The sequence below is a fragment of the Peromyscus leucopus genome, chromosome 20, assembly GCF_004664715.2.
Source record: "Peromyscus leucopus breed LL Stock chromosome 20, UCI_PerLeu_2.1, whole genome shotgun sequence".
Taxonomy (NCBI): domain Eukaryota; kingdom Metazoa; phylum Chordata; class Mammalia; order Rodentia; family Cricetidae; genus Peromyscus; species Peromyscus leucopus.
In genome coordinates, this window is record NC_051080.1 from 6,757,460 (window position 1) to 6,769,996 (window position 12,537).

The 12,537-nt window shown below is 46.2% G+C and overlaps 1 pseudogene; it reads right to left on the minus strand.

Annotated features, from left to right (window-relative positions):
- Positions 1-6,786: 6,786 nt before the first annotated feature.
- On the minus strand, positions 6,787-7,858 carry LOC114708544 (annotated as a pseudogene).
- Positions 7,859-12,537: the final 4,679 nt, after the last annotated feature.

A 12,537-nucleotide genomic window follows, 5' to 3' on the forward strand; every position in this document is an offset into this window, starting at 1 on the left:
GTCACCCTCAGACAAGCTAAATGCCTACAAGATGCTCAGACAAGCTGAGGTGCCTAGGAGAGGTTCCCACCAAGTAGCTGGGAAGACTCTCAGAGCAACCGAACTACCTGCCAAGAACACTCTCCACCCGGTTGATCTGCCTGCAGGCTACGCAACATGCTCCAGATTTCCAGACTCTGTGAGCTGTCACCCGTGTGGGGGTGGGCTTTGGTGATGGCAGCTGTCTGAGTCATTTCTGTTTCTGTCTCAAGTATCTTAGTGCTTTATTGCTGTGAAGGGACACCATGACCGAGGCAACTCTTATAAAGGGACGCATTTAATTGGAAGCATGGTCATAGTTTCAGAGGCCTAGTCCATTAGCACCATGGCCGGGAGCATGGACACACAGGCAGGGGCGGTGCTGGAGCAGTCACTGAGGGTTTTGCATCCTGATCCTTAGGCAGCAGACAGAGACAAACACTGGTACAGGCATTTAGAACTTCAAAGCCCATTCCTAGCAATGCACCTCTTCAAACAAGCCACTCTTCCCAGTCCTTCCAAAGAGCTCATCAACTAAGCATGCAAATGTATGAGCTAGGGAGTCATTCTCAGTCAAACTACCACAGCAACCCTTACAAAACTCCCTGGTTCACCAAGTCGGACCTTGATAGTATCCTCACTTTGGTTGGCTGTTGGTTCTGTTGGGGTGAGCAGACATCTGGTCAAGCCTACCCAAGAAAATGTCCAACAACGTTCTTGGAAAAGGCCCAGCGAAGCCTGGTCCAGCCAGAGGAGGAATTTGTCTCCCAGGAAGAGATTCTACACAGCTGACAACTTTTCAGACCTCCTGCCAGGAGAGACGATTGTGGGCTGGACCACATCTTGGCCAGTTATTGCTTAGTTATTCGGGTCTCTTGCCCTCTATTTTTCTATATTTATATGAGTGCTCTGCATGGATACCTGCACACCAGAAGAGGGCATCAGATCCTATTCTAGATGGTTATGAGCCACTATGTTGTTGCTGGGAATTGAACTCAGGGCCACTGGAAGAGCAGCCAGTGCTCTTAACCGCTGAGCCACCTCTCCAGCCCCTCTTGCCCTCTGTTTTAACCCACATTGTAGCTGGAGTTTTCCTGCCTTGCCCACAGTCAGGACAAATCTTTGTTACCTGCCAGTCCCACAGCCGCTCAGACCCAACCAAGTAAACACAGAGACTTATATTGCTTACAAACTGTATGGCCATGGCAGGCTTCTTGCTAACTGTTCTTATATCTTAAATTAACCCATTTTTATAAATCTATACCTAGCCGGGCGGTGGTGGCGCACGCCTTTAATCCCAGCACTCGGGAGGCAGAGCCAGTCGGATCTCTGTGAGTTCGAGGCCAGCCTGGTCTACAGAGTGAGTTCCAGGAAAGGCGCAAAGCTACACAGAGAAACCCTGTCTCCAAAAAGAAAAAAAAAAAAATCTATACCTTGCCACGTGGTGGCTTACCGGCGTCTTTACATGCTGCTTCTCCTGGCGGTGGCTGCAGTGTCTCTCCCTCCTTCTTCCTGTTTCCCCAATTCTCCTCTCTCCTTGTCCCGCCTATACTTCCTGTCTGGTCACTGGCCATCAGTGCTTTATTTATATAGAACGGTATCCACAGCACCACATCTTTAAGAGGGCTCTGAGGGCAGAACACCTGTCATGAGTTGGAACTTAGAGACTCCTGAAGGTTGTTTTCTGACCTTCGCAGGTGGGTGCTCCCCTCCACAAATAGTAAGAATAAACGTGAACTTAAATCTCAGGTCAGTGCCCTGGAGGTAACTCCGGGTTGGGGAGGGCGTCACTACACCTCTATTTACTCCTCCTCCTAGCATGGCTACATTGACTGCATCTCCTTTCTCTGCTGTTGACTGTTGATGACGTCTTTAATTGGCTATTGAGGACAAGTGGTGGAGCCTAGCTTGTTACGGCTGCCAGGATTCAGGCTTCAAGTCTAAATACTCTGGCTACAGTATGCGACAGTCGGAGTGACTCCCCTGATGTTTTAGAATTCCCGCTAAAGCATATCTGAGTTCAGGAGTTTTGAAATGAAACCATCTTTAGTGTGCAAAGACACAGTTGTCTCTATTGATGGGGAGATCGGAGTCTCGTGTGGGGTTCGGTGGCAGTGATGGCCGACCATTTGTGAGAATCTGGGCTCAATGCATAGCATGGAAAGTGAATGAGAGTGATAGTTCGGACACTCAGCATCTTTTAATTTTTGGTTTCAACCCCTGGTTGGAAGAATAAATGGCTTTTCGGAGATGCCGCTCTCTCCCTGCTTCCCTCCCTCCACAGGTGTTGTGGGTATGGGTGTTTTGCTTGCATGTATGTCTGGGTACTACATGTGTGCAAGTACATAAGAAAGTCAAAAGAAAGCATTGGCCGGGCGGCGCACACCTTTAATCCCAGCACTCGGGAGGCAGAGCCAGGCGGATCTCTGTGAGTTCGAGGCCAGCCTGGTTTACAGAGTGAGATCCAGGAAAGGCGCAAAGCTACACAGAGAAACCCTGTCTCGGAAAAATAAATAAATAAAAGAAAGCATTGTATCTTCTGAAACGGAAGTTACAGTCAGTTGTGAACCACTGTGTGGGTGATGGGGACCAAACCCAGGTCCTCACTGAGGATAGCAGCCAGTGCTCTTAACCACTGAGCCATCTCTTCAGACCCAAACACATCTGGTTAAGACTTAGAACCTGAGAGTAAAGGTTTCATAACAAGAGGGGACAAAAATGGCAGGTGAAGCTGGGTGGTGGTGGTGGTGACACAGGCCTTTAATCCCAGCATTCGGGAGGCAAAGCCAGGCAGATCTCTGTGAGTTCAAGGCCAGCCTGGTCTACATAGTGAGTTCCAGGACAGCCAGAGCTACATTGTAAGACCCTGTTTCAAATAAATAAATAAATAAATAAATAAATAAATAAAATGCCCAGTGGGACTAGGGCTGCTACCCGCTGGCTGCGGGCTGGGTAGATTATTCAATACCATCAGGTAGACAGACCTAATGTAATTACTGTGTTCTTAAATGTGGCCATGGGAAGCAGAACATGCGACACAATGCAATAAAGATGTGCTTTGGCCATTCTGGCTTAGAAGACACAAGGCTGCTACAAGGGAGGAATAGGTCCGGCTTCCAGCTGGAAAGGAAAGGTTAATAGTTCACAGCTTCCATAAGGGCACCCAGCCCGGCCAACACCGTGATTTGTAACCTAGTGAGACCTGTTTCAGATTTCTGCCCTCCAGGACTGGAACACAATACATGGACGTTGTTTTGATCCACCCTGTCTGTGACAGTCTGGGACAGGAGCTCCCCAAACTAGAGAACTTCTTGACCCACACTTCTTGACCTCCACATCCCTTCCTGGGTCTGTGCTTTGGCATGAGTGAGCTACCCCTTGGTCCGTGGGGGCTATGCTTAAATGTCCCTTCAGGAGAACTCACCTTGAAATGTGATCTCCATCTCACGGTAGTAGAGGGTAGGAATTTTACGGGAGTGGTAGCACACACCTTTAATGCCAGCACTTGAGAGCCAGAGGCAGGTGCAAGTTCAAGGACAGAATGGTCTATCCATACACTGAGTTCCAGGCCTATCAGGATGACACAGTGAGACCCTATCTCAGAGAAGGGTGGGGAACAATAATTCATCTATCACACTTAGAAGCGGAGGTTGTTCAGGATTACATGAGGTCATCAGGGTGGTGTGTATGCTTTAATCCTGTAAGACACAAGCACACACATGATTTAACTTGCCATGTAAAGCTTAGGACACTGATGGCAAGAAGGTTATCACTACATGTGGTCCCTTGTCGTTAAGCTGGAATCATGAGCCAGAACAAGACAGTTGCCCTTGTCCGTTTTCACGTCGTTGGTTATTCTGTAACATGCTTTTCTTTTCTGTCCTGTGGCTGAATTCTTGTTTCCGCGTACCCTCATTAGGACGAGGCCACCTTCTGGCAGCAGAAGCTAACCTTGTCTGCCTTTTACAAGGCAGGGCCACTGTGTATACGGTCCTCACACCTGCGCTTTTTTGTTAACTTTCCCTGCCTTCCATCCGGGTACTGCGGTAGCTGTTTCTCTCTCCCAGGAGCATTCACTGTCTTCTGGATTCAAGGTGGGTTGTGAGTATCTCCTCTACTGTGTGTGTGTGTGTGTGTGTGTGTGTGTGTCTGTCTGTCTGTCTGTCTGTCTGTCTGTCTATGATGCTGGAGACTGGACTCAGGGACTCACACATCTTGGGCAAGTGCTCTACCACTGAGCCACATCCCGAGACCTCTATCATACTTTAAAGCCCTGGCAAGGATCATCTTTGATTGATCACTAAATCTACAGGGCTGAGGCAATACATTTGTCCTATGAACTTAACAAAGAGTCTCTTATATGTGTGCACATATACGTGTAGATATGTGCATGTAGATATAAGTAACAAAGATATGCAAACAACACTCTACACTAACCTTATGCCTTCAAAGGAAGGACTAAGAGAAAGAACACTGGAGTTGGTCTGTATCCCATCGTTCTCTGGGAACAGCCTGAGCACTGGGGCAATGGCTGAGACGACTGGGGAGGTCTATCTGAACCGTGGAGCCCAGGCATCTCCTGGATTTGAGCAAGGAGAACTGTGGAATATGAGCCACAGCAGGGCTGACGTGCCACTCCCATTTTCGTTTTGTTTGGGATCTAGTCACCACACATGGATGCAGTATGCTCTTTTTTCTAGGCTGAGGTTAGACAGACATCTTTCTAGAAACTGAGTGAAGCGAGCCACGGCATCCAAATGTCTGCGTGTATACCTGGCTTGTATGCAAACATGCATAGCTCGTCTCATCCGTTTTAATACAAGGCCATGCTTTTTAAAAAGCAATGCAATGTTTTGTCTTCAGGGTGAGGAGCTATCTTTGTAACGCTGTCCTTTCCAGGCTATTGAGACAGAAACTGTCCATAATGCAGCTTGCTAAGGCGCTCACTCTGCTGTCTTCTGGCTTTGGTCTTTCTAAAGTCAACACTGACCTGAAAATAAACAACCCATGAAGAGCCTTCCTAACCCACCATACTTCTTGGTTGGCCTTTCCTTTCTAGAATTTAGAAAAGACAAAGCAGTGATACATTTTAAATTGGCTATATTTTCATTGAATGGACTAGTTACCATGTGCTCAGACACTACATTAAGTGCTTTTCAGCTATGACACTATTTACAAGGCTGCAGGAAATGAAAGTTTAAAAATGTTCTTTCATTAGTTTTTACATTGTGTGTGTCTTTGAGTGTGTACCCATGGGTGCAGGTCTCTCTGAGGAATCCAGAAGACGGCACAGGCTCCCTGGAGCTGGAGCTAAAGGCGGTTGTCAGGTTCCTGATGTGGGTGTGGGAACCAAATGTAAGTCTTCTGCAAGACCAGTACTTGCTCTTAAGGACCGAGCCATCTCTCTAGTGCTGGTACTGTTATTTTTAAAGTAGGTGTCTGTGCTATAGAATTTTATGTTAGCCTGACACTAGCTAGAGTCATCTGAGGGAGGACATTGAGAAAATGTCTCCATAAAATCAGGCCATAGGCAAGTCTGTAGGTCATTTTCTTAATTAGTGATTGATGGGGGAGGGCCTAGCCCATTGTGGGTGGTGCCATCCCTAGACTGGTAGTCCTGAGTTCTATAAGAACTGGCTGAGCTATGTGGTCAAGGCTCGCTTTGAGCTCCTGGTTCTCCTTCTTCCATCTCTTGAGTGCTGTGATTTTGGGGTGTGTAGCATGAATCTTAAAAGTTCTTATTAATAAAATCAAACCCGAGGCCAGTTATTGGGGTGAATGCTAGAACATCAGAGAAGCAGAACAAGCCACAGCCACCTCACCTCACCAGTTCCTCAGCTGGTCCTGTTTCCTCAGACTGGAAGTCTCTCAGTCCTCATCCAGAATGGGTCTCAGCTGAACTGTAGCTCAGAGCCTAAAAGCTTAACCAGGCCAAAAGCTTCTAGTTTCTGGTCTTCACGCCTTATATATCTTTCTGTTTTTGCCATCACTCCCTGGGATTAAAGGTTCACTTCTTGGGATTAAAGGGGTGTGTCACCATGCCTGGCTGTTTCCAATGTGGCCTTGAACTCACAAAGATCCAGAGGGATTTCTACCTCTGGAATGCTAGGATTAAAGGTGTGAGTGTCACCATTTTCTAGCCTTTGTATCTAGTGGCTGTTCTGTCTCTGACCCCAGATAAGTTTATTAGGGTGCACAATATTTTGGGGAACACAATACCACCACAGGGGTGTGTGGTTTTGTTTTGTTTTGTTTGTTTGTTTTGTTTTTGTTTTTTTCAAGACAGGGTTTCTCTGTGTAGCTTTGTGCCTTTTCCTGGACTCACTTGGTAGCCAGGCTGGCCTCAAACTCACAGAGATCCGTCTGGCTCTGCTCCGAGTGCTGGTTTTTTTTTTTTTTTTTTTTTGACAGTTACCCTAGCTTTCACTTTATTCAATTTTTCTGTACAGTGTTACGTATTTTTACAATTAAGAAGTAGAAAAGCCAATATAAGGAAAGTTAAATCAGGAAGAAGTATTTACACCTATAATGGTTACATCCCTTCTCAAACACAAGTCTCCAGACACTGCTCAAGTTAGCTCAGCGGAAAAGTGCAGCAGGACACAGTTCCCAGACACAGAATACAAGTTAGGGAAGCAAAGAGGCTGGACTATCCTTCTATAAACAAAAGTGGGAGGTCCTCCAAGTTCCTTGAGAGAATGTCAAAGTGTTTTTTTTTTTTTCCTTTTATAATAGAATACCCCCTCCTACCTGAGTCTGCTCTGGAGTGTGAGTGTGTGTGTGTGTGTGTGTGTGTGTGTGTGTGTGTGTGTGTGTGTGTGTGTTCTTACATAATTTTAAAGGGTCTTTAACTCCAGGGCTTAAGTGATCCTCCTGCCTCGGCCTCTAGAGTTGCTGGGACTATAAGCATGCACCACATGCCCAGGCAGAGGTATTTTTACTGACTGGAACTGTCCTGATCTGGCCTAGGTCTGCAGATTCCTTTTCTTCCCTGCACCATGCATGCTGGCTCTGCCGAGGTTCCTCCTTTGTTCACTGACTTGCCCACAAGGAGGGAGGCCCTATGAGAACGTGCACCTACAAGAGGTTTCAATACACGCTGCTTTCAACACTGCACAGCTTGCCTCATCAGACTTCCTAACTCAACTTCCTAATTCACAAGGCTGGAAACAAGACAGACTAAGGGCATTTCTAGGAGGGGCAGTAGCTGAGATGGGGCTATTATGAAAGATGGCCTGAGTAAGGCAGCGACACCCAAGATGGCTATGCTTAATGCCTTTGACAGTAGATTCAGATCAGGCAGGTCCAGGGTCCAACTCCTTCCGTTTTTTCTGGAGGCCCCGGACCTGACCCCGACCCCAGTTGATTCGAGTCTGGAGGTTGGCTATATCTGCAGCCAGCTGAAGCGCCACCCCGGAAGCTGGCCTGGGCCTGTCGAAGACTGTGAGGAACCAAGATTCCAAACCAGTTCAAGGGATCTTGAGGGACCACGGAGGCCCCTGACACTTGGGTCTTGGTAGGGCCCTTGCGCCTGCGCAGAGATGCCTCGCTGGGTCCCACTTCCTCCGGGGTCTGGGCATCAGCTTTGATCACCCTGAAGGTCTGAGGTCCATCCTGGGCCTCGCTGGCGCGCACGCAGATCTGAGGCTCCATACACGAGGCATACTGCAGGGGCCCCACGGACTTGGCGCCCATGGCATAGCGAGCCTTGGCAAGCGAGAACCATCCCTCCTCCACCCGGGCGTTCAACGCCGCCCGCTTTGCCTCCAGTTCCTCCAGGTCGCTGAGCAGCTGCAGGGTACACCGAGTCCAACTCCTCTCGCAGGGCCGGGACCGCCATGGCCCAGCCGCTCCCGGGACTGGTTGTTTTGTTTCTATGACAAAGAAAATCTTGCTTGTAATCCAGGCCACCCTGGGAACTCAGTATGTAACCCAAGTGGGTTTCAGACTCCACTCTATCCCCAACTCTTCCTCCCAAGTGCTAGGATTACAGGCATGTAATACTATGCTCAGCTCTGCAGATATTTACAGTATGGACTGTGTAGAAATCACAGCTCCGAGGGCCGTCTTTTGGTTGTTAGCATTATGTTTAACTGGAGCCTTCTGCATACTAACAAGCACTGAACTACACCCCCAACCCCAGAGCTTTACAGCACTGACTCAAAGTCCATACTCCTAGAAGATGAGTCTCAGCAGTCTCCTGATTTATAAATGGAGGCTTTCAATCCAACGATATTTTTAAAAATATTTTTATTATTATGTTTCTGTGTGTATGTAGGTGCATGTACGCCACTGTAGTGGTTTGAAAGAAAATGCCCCCAAAGGGAGAAAAGGGAGTGGCACTATTTGTAGGTGTGGCATTGTTGGAGGAAGTGTGTCACTGTGGGGCGGGTTTTGAGGTCTCTTTTCTGTCTCAGTGTGACAGTCAGTCGACTTCCTGCTGCCTCTAGTCAAGATGTAGCCCTCTCAGCTCCAGCACCACATCTTGCCTGGATACCATCATGCTCCCCATCATCATGATAATGGACTGAGCCTCTGAAACTGTAAACTGTCACCTCACTTCAATACTCTCTTTGTAAGAGTTGCCACGGGCAGGGGGCCTCTGCACAGCCATAGCAACCCCTAACGAAGACAGCCACAATGCAGATGTGAGAGCAGACGACAGTTTGCAGGAGTCGGTTCTCTAAACCCAACACATGGGACCGGGGATTGAACTCACGTCATCATACTTGCAAGTCAAGTGCTTCCCTGGGGGCCATCTCCCAGCTCCCCACTGTGTGTATGTAGTACTTACTTCATTCCACATTGGGAAAAGGCATTATTATTATTTATAAGGCAACTGACATTGTGTGAAGTGAATACAGAATTTTAGTTAAAATTTTAATGGGACTTCAAAATAAATTTGGTAGCCTATGGAGGTTTAGTATACTATGGACTCATCTACTATGTAGGTTTAATCTCCTTGTAATTTCTGGGAGAAGGTTTGAGACCCCAGTATTAAGTAATTACTTAGGGGTGTGGTGGCTCCCTTTTGGTGGAGGTGGAAGTGGGAAGGACAGTGCAGAGTCATCCCCAGCTACACATTGAGCTTGAGGCTTGCCTGACTACCTGAGTGTCTGTCTTAAAAAACAACCCAAACCAAAAAATTCAAAAGATGAAGACGTTTCTTAGTAAGGTATTATACTCATTCCCCTACTAGCAATTTCCTTAAATGCAATGTGGATTTCTTATCTAGACTTTATATCTGTAGCTATGAGAATTTAATGTATTTTCTTGATGCAAAATAATTTCTTTTAAAAACCGAGTTAACGGCATGTGCGACGCTTTATTAGCACTCGGGAGCAGAGCAGCGGATCTCTGTGTCGAGCAGCCTGGCTCCAAGTGAGCTCAGGAAAGGTGCAAAGCTACACAGAGAAACCCTGTCTCGAAAAAAAAAAAAAAAAACAAAAAAAACAAAAAACCGAGTTAACAAATATGCATTTGCCACCATGCTCCCTGTCATGATGATAATGGACTGAACCTCTGAAACTGTAAGCCAGCCCCTCCATAAAATATTTTTCTTTATAAGAGTTGCCATGGTCATGGTATTTCTTCAGAGCAATAGAAACCCTAACTAAGACAATGTCTAAACCTGCATTGTGCTACAAGAGCAGGAAAACACACCATCATAAATCAGAGTTAGGTGTTTTGTACTTTTTATATTTTAGGGGAGAAACCTTAAGAGCAGTGGTTTTGAGCATGGTCCTCTTCTATGAACTGCCTAGATATTTAAATTCTAAGGTTTCACTCTGGACACACTGAATTGAAACTTGGGTTCTGGCTAAGACCTCACAACACACCAAATAATGTTCAGAACATTGTCATCAAACATGGTGCAGATAGGGTTAGAGTGGCCGATGGGAAGATCAGTTTGGTGGTATGACATGATTGCTGAGGTGAAATACATGATCAAAATTTACTTGGCAAGGGGCTGGAGAGATGACTCAGTGGCTAAGAGCACTTGCTCTTGCAGAGGACCTAGGTTCGATTCTCAGCGCCCACATGCTGGTTCACAGCTATTCATAACTTCTCTTCCAGGGAGTCCAGTGTTCTCCTCTGACCCCCACAGGCACCAGGCACACATGTGGTGCCCATATATACAGGCAGGCAAAATACTCATAGTTGTAAAATAAATAAATCTAAAACCAAGCACCACCACCAAAAAACAAACAAAAAAAAAAAACACTTGCCAAAACTAGTCCATTCTATTTAGTCACAGGAGTAAGACATGAAGATAATATGCTAAGTTAGGAAGTCCTTTATCAGCCAAGGCACAGGCTAGTGACGGTAACATGATAGCACCTACCTCAGAGCCCAGGCATGGCAACCAGACTACATGAGCGTGCCAGAGAAGCTCTGGGGTGCTCTTGATGTTTTAAGATGGGCCTTGCCTTGGGACTGGAGTCCTGCTCCTAAAATTGGTGTCCCGTGTTTAAAGATGGCATTGTTCCTGACAGCTGATCTGCTTCAGAACACCGCTGTTCTCACTCCCCAGTATTATGCTCCATCGTGATGCATCTTGGGATAGTCTGTGACCCTGATCCAGGCACTGAATGCCCAGGCTGGAATCCTTCCACGGCACATCACACACTGCAGGCTGTTCTAGTAGGGGCCTGCACAAACTTGGTCGTGTTTGGATAGTGTAGGATACAGTTAAGGATTTTTATCTTGGAATTATGGTGTATTGGGATTCTCTAGAGGAACAGAGAATTCTTTTAGTATCTCAAACTTTAAATGAATATATATATATATATGATATATAAATGAATCTATATATATATGATAAAATGAATATATATATGATATATAAATGAATCTATATATATGATAAAATGAATATATATAATGGGGATTTAGTAGAATGGCTTACAGACCGAAGTCCAGCTAGTCCAACAATGGCTGTCTGCCAACCAATGGAAGGTCCAAGATTCCGGTAGTTGTTCAGTCTATGAGGTTGGATGTCTCAGCCGGTCTTCAGTAGACACTGGAATCCTGAAGAAGTCGGCTCTAATGTCAGTGGAGGAGTGGACTTGCCAGTGAGAGAAAGTGCAAGCAGGCAAAGAGAGTGAGCTTCCTTCTTTATACAGGTGTCCAGCAGAAGGGGTGGCCCAGATTAAAAGTGGATCCTCCCACCTCAAAATATCTGGTTTAAAGATGGGCCTTCCCACTTCCAGTGATTTAATTATGAAAAAAAAAATCCCTCACAAGTGTACCCAGCCTCTTGAGTTGAAAACAATAATCAGGTCATAATTATGCCCAACATGATATAACCATCCCATGTACAAACACATTATATATTTTAGAATAGGTGGTAATGTCCCTTGAAGAACATTCTTTTAGTATCTCAAACTTTAATATAATAACCACTGATATTCTCCTAATTGATGTTACATTTCATGATAAGGACAACGAAAAAAAACACAAATATCTGTACAACACATTCTTAATGATTATGTCTGAAACACTCATGTCAATCATAATCCTTGTTTCTTCACTGGCCACGTGGCCTTGGCTGGTATTTATAATCACAGGACATGGTGTTGTGGGGCAAAATTCCCAACGACCACCTGACAAAACCAGAGTCTGAAATTGAGAGTCTTTATTAAGCTGCTCCAGTGACTCCCTGGAAACAATTTTCACAGAGTGGCAAAGCTTCTAAAGGCAAAAACCATATCCTGGTTGGCAATTGCAGAGGGAAGGAGAGCAAGCAAGCAGTTTAACAGAAGCAAAAAGGCAGCAGTTAGCAGGAGCATCTTGACCTCAAGTCCCTGGGACAGGGTTGGGTAATTTCCTAAGAGACTTTCTCACAGGAGGGGGTGTAAGTGGGGATGGACATGCACAGCTCAGCTCCCAGTCAGACCTTGGATGGCTGCAGGAGGGACAAGATAGAGGAATCATGGCTCCTTTCATTGTAGCACCAAGAGACACGCTGAATCTCCTGCACTCCACACATAATGATTCTTACCTCCAATGTGGAAAATCAATCCAATTTCCTCTTGATAATTGAATCAATCGCCCCTCCTAACACTGTTATTACTTTCTTAGTTTATTGTCTTAAGATCACCAAACTGGCCAGGGGGAAATCTGAGCTTCCAAAATGTGTTGTGACTCCTAGCAGGAGCACTGCCCTACTCTGGAACCAAAACGTCTAGGTCAGCGGAACTTAAGGTTGCAGGAACACGAGGCAGAGGTTTTCCTTGTGGGTCACTTGGGGTGATAGTGAGTAGAACTACTCCCTTTGACATGCCTTGATGCCTGGGCCCATGGATTCTGGCTATGGGAGAAACTGTACCATGTATTGGATGCTGATGCAGGGCATATACTGCTTTCTGGAGAACCCTGCCCCAGACCTCCAGGTTGCTGCTAACATGGGTGCTGTCACTGTGCCTTCTAGCGGCCATTCCATCTTTCCATCAGTCAGCTGCTTCAGGATGGTGAGAACAAGGTAAGACCGGTGGATTCCATGATTGTGAGCCCACT